This window comes from Hemibagrus wyckioides, linkage group LG04 (genome assembly GCF_019097595.1).
Source record: "Hemibagrus wyckioides isolate EC202008001 linkage group LG04, SWU_Hwy_1.0, whole genome shotgun sequence".
In the NCBI taxonomy this organism is placed as follows: domain Eukaryota; kingdom Metazoa; phylum Chordata; class Actinopteri; order Siluriformes; family Bagridae; genus Hemibagrus; species Hemibagrus wyckioides.
In genome coordinates this window covers 19,215,841-19,227,861 of record NC_080713.1, presented here as the reverse complement: position 1 = coordinate 19,227,861, position 12,021 = coordinate 19,215,841, and the positions used below count along the sequence as shown (strand labels likewise).

Below are 12,021 nucleotides of genomic sequence, written 5' to 3'. Positions count from 1 at the left end.
TTGCACACTTTCAACATGTGTGTTTAATTTAGCTATGCAAGAGGCTAGAAATGGAACTATGACATCCTGACACAAGGTCTGGAACCATTTATTATTGAAAGATATCTACATAATAAACCAACCCATGTCACATTGTCACGGCTTGCTTCTCTGAATGTTACACTGCACCAAGACATGTAAGCTATTTGTGATGTTCTGCAGACGAACTATTCGCATCAGTATATTACACAACATAACTGACAAGAACAGCAAACACTAACTTTGAGTCAACACAGTTCAAGGCAGATAATAGGAACTGCTATAAAGTGACAAGCAGGATTCTCAAAGTTCGCTGCGCAGTGAATGAGAGGCTCTTTCTTTTCAGAGTCTGGAGTCTAGAGCAGGCATGACATACCCCAGAGAATAGCTGACCACGACCTTTCTACCGCTGTCCAATTAAGAGAGAGGTTGTGTACCTTTTTTCTTAGCTTCCAAAACCCTTGTTTGAACCCTCTTTAGCAACACAAAACTTCATTATACCATACTGCAGAGCACCTATATGCTCTTTGTGTATAGCAAGTAATAAAACAAAACTTTGATCTGGTCCTCAGTCTCCAGCTTCCCCAATAACTGCATCATCTATTTGGCTCAATCCTGAGCATCGTATATTTGATAAATCCATCCAATTCACACAATCTCTACATATCTTTCTCATTTGAACTTGAATTTATATACTGTATGCACCCAGACCCTCTGGCACATTTGATGTGATCATATCTGATGATGTAAAAAGGTTAATGAGGCGGATCTGTTTTACTCAAATAACAAGGACTAATTTGCAAGTACGATTGGATAAACTGCATGAATGACATCACATACAAATCAGATGTAGAACGCAATAGGTATTTGAGGATTTTGGATGTTACATCTAACTGTTCTCAAGAGTAAAAGAGTAAAATTAAAATGGAACTCAAATATAAAGGCAATTAAAAGCTAAGATGCTTTGGAATTAAAAGTAGAGATGAGATTACTTTATTAACCTCCACAGGGAAATTTGGTAAAAGAGTGTAGACATGAGTGTGCATTTTGTTAATAAGGTAAACTTCTGTTGTTAAAAGGTAAAGGCTCTGTTTAAATGCTGCCAAATCTAGAGGTGTGCATATGCAGCCAACTGTCATGTCAATGCCATCAGACTCATTTCCTGAAACACACCAACGCCTGCAATTATGGCCACCATGGACTACACCACCCAGCCACATCACACATAGTCTCATGTAACCTAACCTTTAGAAAGACAGAAAAAAGTGTGACTCCATAGCAGCTTTTATTGGCCAAGGACCGCCCAAGAGGCCATTTGACTGACATGTAAAGCAACCTATCACAGCAGACCGACATGCAACCATAGATCGTTCATTTAGGAATGTTAAGCAAATCTATACCATGCACTTCACATAATTTTGAAAATCCAGCATTTAGCTGATCCACATACGCTCTCATTGTCCCAGGAAGTAAAGCGTCATGGCGGCTCATTAGACGGATCATTAAAAAATTTTAAACACACGTCTCCCAGAAACCCTGTAGAATCCAACCAATCAGATGTTGACTTTGCAACTCCTGAAATGTTTCCAATTTTCTGTGCCATATGTATCCGATATTCTGCCAATGGTTTGTAGGCGTGATGTCTGAGGCTGAGACTACATCACTCTATTCCACTAGATGTACCAAGCCTTTTTGCCTGTGTTTTTTGTTATTTTTGAATATCTTGTTTGTTAATCACCTGAACTTCTGCCTGTTTTTGCTATTTGCCGTCTTTAATAAAGACATTGCCCACACCAGCATCTGAAAGTAAACTTATTGCAACTTTGAGAAGCATTTTGTTTACTTTGTGACACTAAGGCATAATTTAGATAAACTTAGTAGCTAATCATATTTGCTATAAATGGTATAATTTAATATAATTGCAGAAATCGGCTTCTGTATACCTGCCCTATAGTAATATAAATTTGCATATGCAATCACCTCTCCCAAAGTGACTTTCAGACTCAGTAATTTGTATTGTGGGTTCCAAATTAGATTTATATAACCACCAGTCTGTATATTGTGTACTTTAAGATAGAAAAAAAGCCAAATTGGATATTCAAAGCAAGCAAGCTTGTATCAGACATAGTGTGTTCATATCCTCTCACACATTTTTGCTGTAGTTTTAAAGCTTGCCTCTGTTTTCACACCTTTAGTAAGAGTAGAAAGATATGGAAAGGTGTAAGGCTCCAACAGTGCAAGCATAAATCATAATCATAAATTACAATGTCGTTGCATTGCGAATCTGATTGGTCATACGCCACTTTTTTTAAATGAGCCATGTTCTTGTTGAAATCTGCCAATGCTGTAGGACTTTCCAGTGCAATGTGGTCTAAAAATTTTTAGCATTTTTCATCTCTTGAGACTGGGAATGGATTAGCACACAGGTCAGAAATGTTTTATTGGGCTCCAACTCAATTGGTCCATAAAGAGGATAAATAATTCATGAGTTCATGATTGGTGAGATTGGACAAGTGCATAGTTTTTTTTTGTTTTTTTTTTTGATGGCCTTATTTTATGACCTCACTAAATCAGCATCGTGATTACTGGTCAGTAACCTGGAATTCATACTGGATGTGTCACCAGCACAGCAGTAATATTCATTTTCATTAATATAAAAAATATACAGTTTATTAGTTTAAGTGGAACATGGGAGATGAGGACTAGTGAAGTTTGCGAGCTGTAATTACAGCAAAGTTCAACAGAAAAGTGACATGAGACAGTGGGAAAGTGAGCAAAAAGCATATTTTTTGGTTATCCATGAGAATCAATACTCTACAGACTGTTTCTTATGCAACTGCATAGATATTCATCCAAGGTGAATTGGCCTTAAATGTGCTTAAGAATCCAACAGTAAAATGTCTGAATGGAAATATGGTAGAAGTGCACAAAAATGAAAAGAAAATATCCTAAAAGAAGAGAAAGAACAACAGCGGGGTTGAAAAGTTGTGAACAGGCTCTTGAGTGACACAATAGAAAAGCATTTGCCCTGTTGTTGGGAGATCATGAGTTCAAGTGGTATGAGTTATTCTGGTCTATGAAGCAGCACTATAAAAAGATGTAGTTAGCTTCACATGTCTTGGAGGAAGCGTGCTAATCTTCATCTTCCCAAGTTAGAAGTATTGTATGATAAGGAAGAACTGGCTGGTGGTTGGGAATTGGTAGGTGAACAAACTGGGGGAGAAAATGTTTGAAGATGCTTGCCTAGGCACCTTTAATCAAATTATTCTGTCACTGTTTGAGTTTCACACCAAGGGAGAAATTGGACTTTTTCCTGACATCAAAAGAAGGTTAAAAAGTGTTCTCTTTCTTACAGTCTTGTGGACACCAGTTCAAAATATCAGTCATGCTACCTAACTACCAATTAAATACAAATCACTGAATTAATTTGTCCATCACAAATCAGAATAAACAACTCAGCTGTTGCTAATAAACGTGAATCAGACCATTACATATCATTACGCTCAGGATGTCCTATAATTAATACAAACAATAAAACAGTTTAGGATATTTTAGCAGGCTACTATTAATATTTTTATGTTTACTTTAACCTCCTAAGACCTCACTGTCTTTATATTCATTACATTTTCTTCCACCTAGTTTATGTATATGATATACTGTAAGATCCTCATAGTTGTTTCTTTCCAAGCGGCTTCCAGTTTAAAGAAACTAATCAATTTCCATTTTGAAGGCGCTAACATCCAGAAATATTGAGTTTATGGGTGAAATTTAATCATATATCATTATGAAAATTTCACTATGCTGAGCACCCACTGAAGTTTTAAAGAGAACAGAAAGAGCTGATTTGGCAGAATATGGCGGCACATCTCCTGATAATGTGTTCATTCTAACTCTAGTTATATCTCTGTGTGTGAGGTTACCTCCTCATGGCAGTGAGCACAAAAAAGAATCTGCCTGCTATACTTACATTGCCGACAGCCTGATTCTTATTTTTGTGCTAGCATTATGACCATGCAAACAGGACCTATAGCCAATAAAGATCAAAGGAATATTTTTTCAGCACAGAAAAGCTTAGCAAAGCTCCAAACATACTATTTTTACATACATAACGTTCCTATTGCTCAGAGGGAGGCAATGGTATGAGAGGAACTTCGTTATTTATTATTTATTGGATTTACTTTGAAGCAAACAGCTGACATTCTCCATGCTCCTTCCTCCACTTTCTTCTCCTCTCCCCCCTGTCTTTGTCTGTCTCACTCTCCCAGTGTTTCTCTCTGCCCCTCCAAGCCTTATTTAATACTGTTTCCATTTCTCTTTCTCTTCTACTTGCAGCTTGTTTTAAAGACACCACCCTTCAGCATACTACATTCGAACCCAACATCCTGACACAGGGTCTGAACCCAAACTAATTATCATGACGGGTCGCACGGAATTCAGAAGATCAGTCATCAAGCTACCAAATAGAAAATAATTATGTGTCAAGTGGGGTGGAGGTGGTGAGAAGTCAATTACGCAAACTCAGAGAATGACATCAACCCACATAACGCTTATTTCTGCTCTGCACCATTTAGGCCAACAGCCAAATTGACATGTCAGCTCCTCCAAATATAAACTAACACACGGAACGAGATCATGGCTGAGCTTGAGATATAAATACACCACAATATATAACAGTGCCAATAATGCACTAAAGGACTAAAAAAAATGAACCAGTGCAGCCTACATCATGAGGGAGTAGATTTCTTTGCCAATTATTTCCATCGCTCGATCTATGAATGACAGCGCCCTGGGAAGGCTAGCAAGTCTTTGTCCTTGTTAGGTTGTCAGGAGATATTCAAGCAAGTTCCAATACAGGTAAAGCTTGCTCTCCAACGCTCACCTATTCACATCAACATCAAGTATGTGCGCATCATGCATTTTATTTCTCAAGCATCTGAAACAGAATGGCATCCTAAACAGCTGGTGGAGGATGAGAGACCCTTTAATAAATCAGCATTTCCGATACCTCCTCTGACAAACACACAATTTTGCCTTTGTTCTTACTCACTCTCTGATTGATGTATATTTCATGGAGAACTTTTGAAGCACCTCCTTTTGATTTGAAGAAAGCTGCTAAGAGTTGACAGGCTGTCTATTAGCTGCGAGATACTGCACTCTCTTTGGTATTTTCACACCAATTGGAGCACATCCTCACAATCCCTTTACATCAGATTGCTTTTATTACATTAATAAAATCTACACACCCCTCTGATGCTGTAAAGTTTTTCAGTGACTCATTTATTTATGATCTTAACCTGAATAACAGAGTTAATATTCCTGTGATAACATCAGTCAGGAAACTTCCAGAAGTTCTGAGGGTGTGCTGCTCCCTTGCTGTCTAAGTATCTAAGAAGGTTAAAAGTGAAAGTGAACATTTTCCAGAAGGAACGCTCCTCTGAACATGCAATAAGCTGGAGAGTGAAATAGGCAAGTTGTTGTAGATAAAATACAAGACTGTGTTAATCTAAAAATCATTTGATTTGCACTGCTATAGAAAGTGTCGTTTCCTAAAAGTCAGTCTATTGTTACCAAATAAGTCATATAGATGAGTCAAAGAAGAAAATCTGGTTATGCTAGTCAACAGCATTTGGCTTGTTTTGCTATATTATAAAGTGTAATGCAATTGAATCTGTTTTTTGAACCCAAAGTGGCCTAAAAGAAAAGGTTGGGTTTTTTTTTAATGAAATGTACAACGTAGCTCTCAGAAACATTGAAAAATACTGGGGGAGGAAAGCAGCAGTAGAAATGCCGGTGATGGCAGCATGGTTTGCGAAATCTGAGCTCCGGATTCTGACAGTCACTCAACCTTAGCTCGAATTCATAACCAGATGTGTGCTAAAGATTTTTATCAATCCCATTCAGGAAGTTTTGCTAACAAATTTAGCTCGATCTATTTCTCAAAATATAAACTGATTTAATCCACTGTGGCCCTGACCAGGCTACTAAGGATGAATAATGGTTGTAAATGTATGTTAATCATTATGGTCTTTTTTTGTCCCGAGAGCTTCATGTGTGACTTATATTCCCTTCATGTGCCCTCATGAAAGTAAAAACCTCCCACTCATGTGACATTTATGCTCCAGTCCTGAAGCAGACCTCTGCTTAGAACATTTACGACAAGCTTTCTAAAAAGGAAGGTGCTCCTAAGATGGTTACATCCCTACTATACTGTTAAATAAACACAATATGGCCATTAACACCACAATGTTAACACAGTGTAGTCATGTTAAAAAAATAATAATTCTTTTCTCTCATGCAAGTGCTAAATGTATGTAATGATGTATGTAAAAACAAGCTTACTGTTAAACATATGTTAAGAAAGCAAAAGCGTCTTTTTTTATTTCAGAATTTGTACTAAGATAGATTATGTACTAGCATCGCTTCCAGCTGGATTTAGGAAAAATCCGTTTTTCCGGATAGCATTATGATGCGCTTTTGTCACATACTGTGACAAAGTGGATAGAGCTGAGATTTCTCATTTTCAGGATGGTCAGTGGTTGGAAAGAGCCACAAAGCCTGCGGGGGAACATATCTTGCAAAGCTAGGTTGAATCTTAGAAGTTTTAAACCAAAGATGTGTGAATATATTTACGCATATACCAATGTACACTACTTTGAAGAGCTTCACATGGCATATATACAATGAAAGATAAAACAGGGTAAAAACTACACCAAGGTAATATAAATATATATGCGTCATTAGAGGATTAGTATATAATATTTGCATTCAGAGCCCAAAATAGAAAGGAAAGGAAAGGAAAGGAAAGGAAAGGAAAGGAAAGGAAAGGAAAGGAAAGGAAAGGAAAGGAAAGGAAAGGAAAGGAAAGGAAAGGAAAGGAAAGGAAAGGAAAGGAAAGGAAAGGAAAGGAAAGGTGCAAACAAATAAATTGTGGGGTAAAATTTGTTGTCAAAAAACAGGTAAAGATCAAGAGATGTACAGATACAATATCAGCAAATACTGATATCAAAAACCAGAGAAAGAGAGAGAGAGCAAGAGAGAGAGAGAGAGAGAGAGAGAGAGAGAGAGAGAGAGAGAGAGAGAGCAAGAGAGAGAGAGAGAGTATAAAGAAAAAAAAGAAAAACACAATATCAAAGGCCTGGTAAGAACAGGTAAGAATACACTGTTAGTCTGCCACTTGCAGTGTGTGTGTGTGTATGTATGTGTGTGTGTGTGTGTGTGTGTGTGTGTGTGTGTGTGTGTGTGATTAAAGGCCTGGTGACTGTGAAGAGAGATCTTGTGCTTTAGGAAGTGTAGTCCAGGGGTGATCATTTTTGTAGGCAGAGGTGTGTTTTGGGAAATGGAGTTCACTGCAGATGGAATTAACCAGACAAAAAGAAGGGCATGTAGATGTCTTTCTATATGGCCATGGCATGTAAATGCATTGTATGAGCCTGTGTGAGCATGACTGACACACTGGGAATGCATTATAGTGTGTTAGGGTTCATCATTAAGAGGAATGGTTAAGCCAAAGGTTTCTACACAATGGTTGCTATTTGGCAAATAAAGGGATGTCAAAATTAGGTTTCATTTCTGTTCCTTTATTAAGTCAAAAAGGCAATGATTGTTATACACAGAATAAAAAGAACTGTATCAGTCTAGAAATATTAAAAAGGATAAATGTATCAGGTTATAGTGAATAGCAATCACAGACATCCTCCAGCCTCATGGGCTCAAGAGCTGTGCTGGTGTATCTAATCACACTACTAATGCTATACCACTTCATCAAGCTATACCACTTCTACCACAGCTCAGCTTATTGCAATGAGACAGAGAAGAGGTAACCTAGATCAAGTACTCACTTGAAACTGAGTTTGTAATATAAGCAAATAAAAACCCATCAACATCTCTCAGCTTGGTCATCTATATTTATGCAATTGTTTAGTGTTACTGTTCGTCAAAAAAATTATTTGCTAAGTCTGACAGATGGCCCAGATCACTCCCACCTTCCTCTCCCTCATGACTACACAGTGACTCTTCCTTCCATCATCTCTGCTTGCATTCATCAAACCTCATGCTGCCAAAAAAAACTGTGGCTCTTTAAACTGCTTCCTCATGCAGAGAAAATTCAATTCACCTACGTCGAGAGCCCTGTGGAAAAGGTAATTTCGCCATTTACAGAAAGGAAGACAGACACAATTAGGGCTTTTGCAAGCATCACACCAGCAGCGTTACAGCAGAACTCCCACGCAAGCAGACACCACCTTGCCCTTGTTAAATCGCTTGCTCGAATAGAGTGACGGGGAAAAAAGCTGCTTAAGAAAGCAACTTCATAATTCACAATGTCATAACTACAGAGTGTGCTATGTATAGGTTAATAACAGAATAACAACTATTCTGGCTGTGCTTTCTTAGCATATAAGACTGAAATCAGTGGTCAGGTTCAGTGCCAGTGTGAGGACCATGTTGATACAATAGCAGATATGTTGGTTCGCCTTGGCCAGCTTGCTCCATTTTATTTACTCGCACCTTATTGAGGACAGTGTGCTGTGATGATGTGTTTCTATGTGTGTCTGTAGAATAATGCTGTTTATATCAGACTCCACTCACTAGCTCAAGAAAAGGCACTCGTGGGACAGCAAGGCTGAGAGCATGTGAAGTTCCTACTTGTTGTAATAGAATTTTAAAAATGTGTCTAAATGAGAGAGAAAAAAGATGATTGAAAATGCGTAGATGTTCTCTTGACATTTTCAACATTGTTTTCTTAAATAGGTTTCATTCTCACATTTTCATTCCTGTAAGAGCAAAGTATTCAGGGAAAAAAACCCAATGGAGTATATTTCACATTCTCTTCTCTGACATCCAAATTCCAGCTGTCTGGGACAGGGCAAGGGCAAAAGCAAAAGGTACAGCATGTCCCTGTCTTCTTATAATGAAAGCTGCCCTCAGTGGATTTGATGGTCTTCACTTCACACTCTGGACAACACAGAGCTGAGTGAAGCTGTGTAATAAACCTAGACTATGCATGTGAACTCCCATCTTTTTTTATTCTTCAGTGCATGACCCATGTTCTTTCAAAAATCATTATCACATTTTAAATACTTTTTTTATTAGACACATTCGTTTTTTAGCCACAGATTCACAGCGTTGATTCATTATAAATGAAGGCCAGATTCAAATTCAGCTGGAAAAGTGTACTTCTGATGCTTGCATAGTAATGTCCTGAATGGTTGATTTTATTAAGATATGAATAAAAGATTAACAGTTTCTTAATTTTTAGAGTTGAAAGGAACTGGCCACATGATTTATGCCTTAGTCCAACTCATAACCGGATATGTCTGAACTGATGTGTTGAAACCTTTTTGGACCTGCATGTTGTCCTTCATTTCATTCTGCAGTCTAAATATTACTAACATTTATTTGAACTAAAAAATAAGATTCTATTTGGAGATCATTAAAAGCCAAGACCATTTCATGTAGCACACTGAGAAATGTGTTCATTAGCTGCCTTTAGTCCATCTGGTCCAAACCAGCTAATTAGTGAAAGTGCATCTGAGGGTTTTTTTTTTTGTTTTTTTTTAACAGCTAGATCTCACTTGTGGTAACAATGACTGTCTTTATGTTTCAGTCTATTCTGTGTTGTGATGCCGTATCTTTCTCAGTGCTTTAGAGTGCAAAGGAAATACACAAAAGTGAAGAAAGTAAGATTTAACTCTTTGTGCTATACAATGTCATTAAAAGGAGTGTTTTTCTTATGTAAAGGCCTTGTATTGATAGCATACTTAAATCACTCCTGAAGCAGCAGATATTCTGTTCTCGCTGGTAGAAACAAAAAAAGGCTTCACAAACATTGTCTGTATTCCTTCAACGTGAGCATTGAGACATTTATTTATGAGAGGAAAAGGTATCTGCTGAAGGTACAATAGTTAACATTGCGATGAGTTACCACAAGGGGAAGCACTGCTAGTCCAGAGGGAAACACACTCCGAGGGTGAATAACATGTCAAACTGTCTCAGAAAAGAAAAAAAAAAGAACTTTTATCAGTCTGTGTGTAAACTGTGTCATCTGAACCATGACAATTCCTGAGGAGAATTCCTCAAACACATTTCCATGGACTGATGTCTGGATGACTAACACAGGAGACACTGAGTTTCAAACTCACAAAACATTTTGCCTAATATTGATTCTTGAGCAGTTACAGCTAGACAATGTTTATTTACCAGCATAAAGACCTATGCATGGTAATATATAATAATATACAAAGTAATGCATTTTTCCTTACAAGCTTCTGTCATCTGAGTTGAAGTAAAAGAAGTAAAAGCTTCTCTACAGAGTTCTGTATGACTCATCCATATAGTCATGTTTCAGATTCATAAAAATATATATATATATAAAAAAAACAGTGCATCATCTTGAACACTTCATAAAATTCTTATTTTTATTTCTAATATATATATATATATATATTGCAGGCAAATCATGCTGTGTTGCATTAAGGTTTAGTTTTCCTAACGCATGTGTGTCGGTTGTTTATGTTGACACAAGTCATAGGATCTATACCAGAGCATCGCCTATTCGATCTGAAACACATGCAAACATAAAACCGGAGATAGTAAAAATCAATTGATTACAAAAAATAATAATAACAGTTTCAACAGATTCACGCGCTGCAGCCGTGCACTGGACACATCTGTGGACTGCCTTCACAGACGAATATCGCGTGTCCGAGTCGGTCTGGAGCAAACGGACACGAAATCTACGCTGTCCACGCGAAAACATTTCGACTATAAAGAAAGTGTCGCTCTTACCGTCCAATCTGCTCGGTGTGATCTCGGGAGAAATCGGGACTGGCATGTCTTAACTTCCCCGCTCGCGCATTTCTGCTCTGTGCGCTTTTTCTGAGGCAGACAGCAGCAGATACAAGGATGCTTCAGCAGCGATCGAGCAAACGTCAATAAATCACGCGGAGAAATTTTGTCCGGATCTCCCCTCCTCTGCTACACGCGACGTGCTGAAAATCAACACGTCCAACGTGAATGCAGAATAAACAAAGGCATGGTGTAATAGGAGTGTGTTATGGTGGTGGGATTGTTCCTCTCAGCCTGCTGCTGACTGAGACAATACAGAAAGCACTACAGCAGCCACTATCACTCAGCTGCTTTTAAGGAACACTACTCTCCTCCGCGGAGCTTAAAGCAAAACCAGACAGTATGTTATGTTATGTAGCTGTTGTTTTGAATTTGAATAGCAATATGGATTCATATATTTGTTTTCATCTTTTATCGATTTTCTTGTTTACTGAGAACGAATAATAGCTTAGCAGTGATGGATCCACATGTAGCCACAGATTTGATCATTATTTCCATGTTGCTGAAAGATCACCAAGCCTAGGGATTCATCCTGATACGTCTCCTACTCTTAGAGCTTCTGCACTTGTTGTGGATGGTCCCATTTAAATACCCTACAGATTTCCAAAAATATTTCTTAATACTGAAGATACTGGAGACTATAACCACATACACTGTGAGGCTCATACTGATTATCTTTTAACATACCTGGCTTAATGGTCTGGGGTTGGGGGTTCGATTCCTATGTGCCCTACAATCCCTATGTGCACAGAGTCCGACTACAGTTTCTTTTCCTGGTCTAAAAAACACGCAAAGTAGACTGATAGACATCTGTATACGATGGCTGGTAGGTGGCATGTTCCTTGTGCCCTGAATGCCTGGGGATAGGCTCCAGGTTCCCTGTGACCCTATGTAGGATAAGTGGTACATAAAATGGATGGAATTCCAGAAATCAAGTGCCACCAGAAGATGATGAGACTGGTTCCTCTTAGAGGTTCCTTCTAATGTCTTCTCAGGGAGTTTTTCCTTGCCACTGTCAGCTCTGGCTTGCTCTTAGGGTTTTTGAATTTCTATCTGGATTCCTTTAAAGCTGTTGCATGAGAACATATTGTTAAAAGCATTATACAAATCAATGTCAGTGAACTTTTACAGATTCAAATATAAACTTGCAGTCTTTAA

The 12,021-nt window shown here is 38.1% G+C and overlaps 1 protein-coding gene across 4 annotated transcripts in view; it reads right to left on the bottom strand.

Annotated features, from left to right (window-relative positions):
* Nucleotides 1-11,213, bottom strand: part of mgat4c (mgat4 family member C) — a 125,634-nt gene extending 114,421 nt beyond the window's left edge. For all 4 annotated transcript variants that reach the window (XM_058387068.1, XM_058387071.1, XM_058387069.1 and 1 more), the window contains exon 1: nucleotides 10,804-11,213. The gene's annotated coding sequence lies outside the window, so the exon portion shown is untranslated. The remainder of the gene's footprint in view (nucleotides 1-10,803) is intronic.
* Between the last annotated feature and the right edge of the window lie 808 nt (nucleotides 11,214-12,021).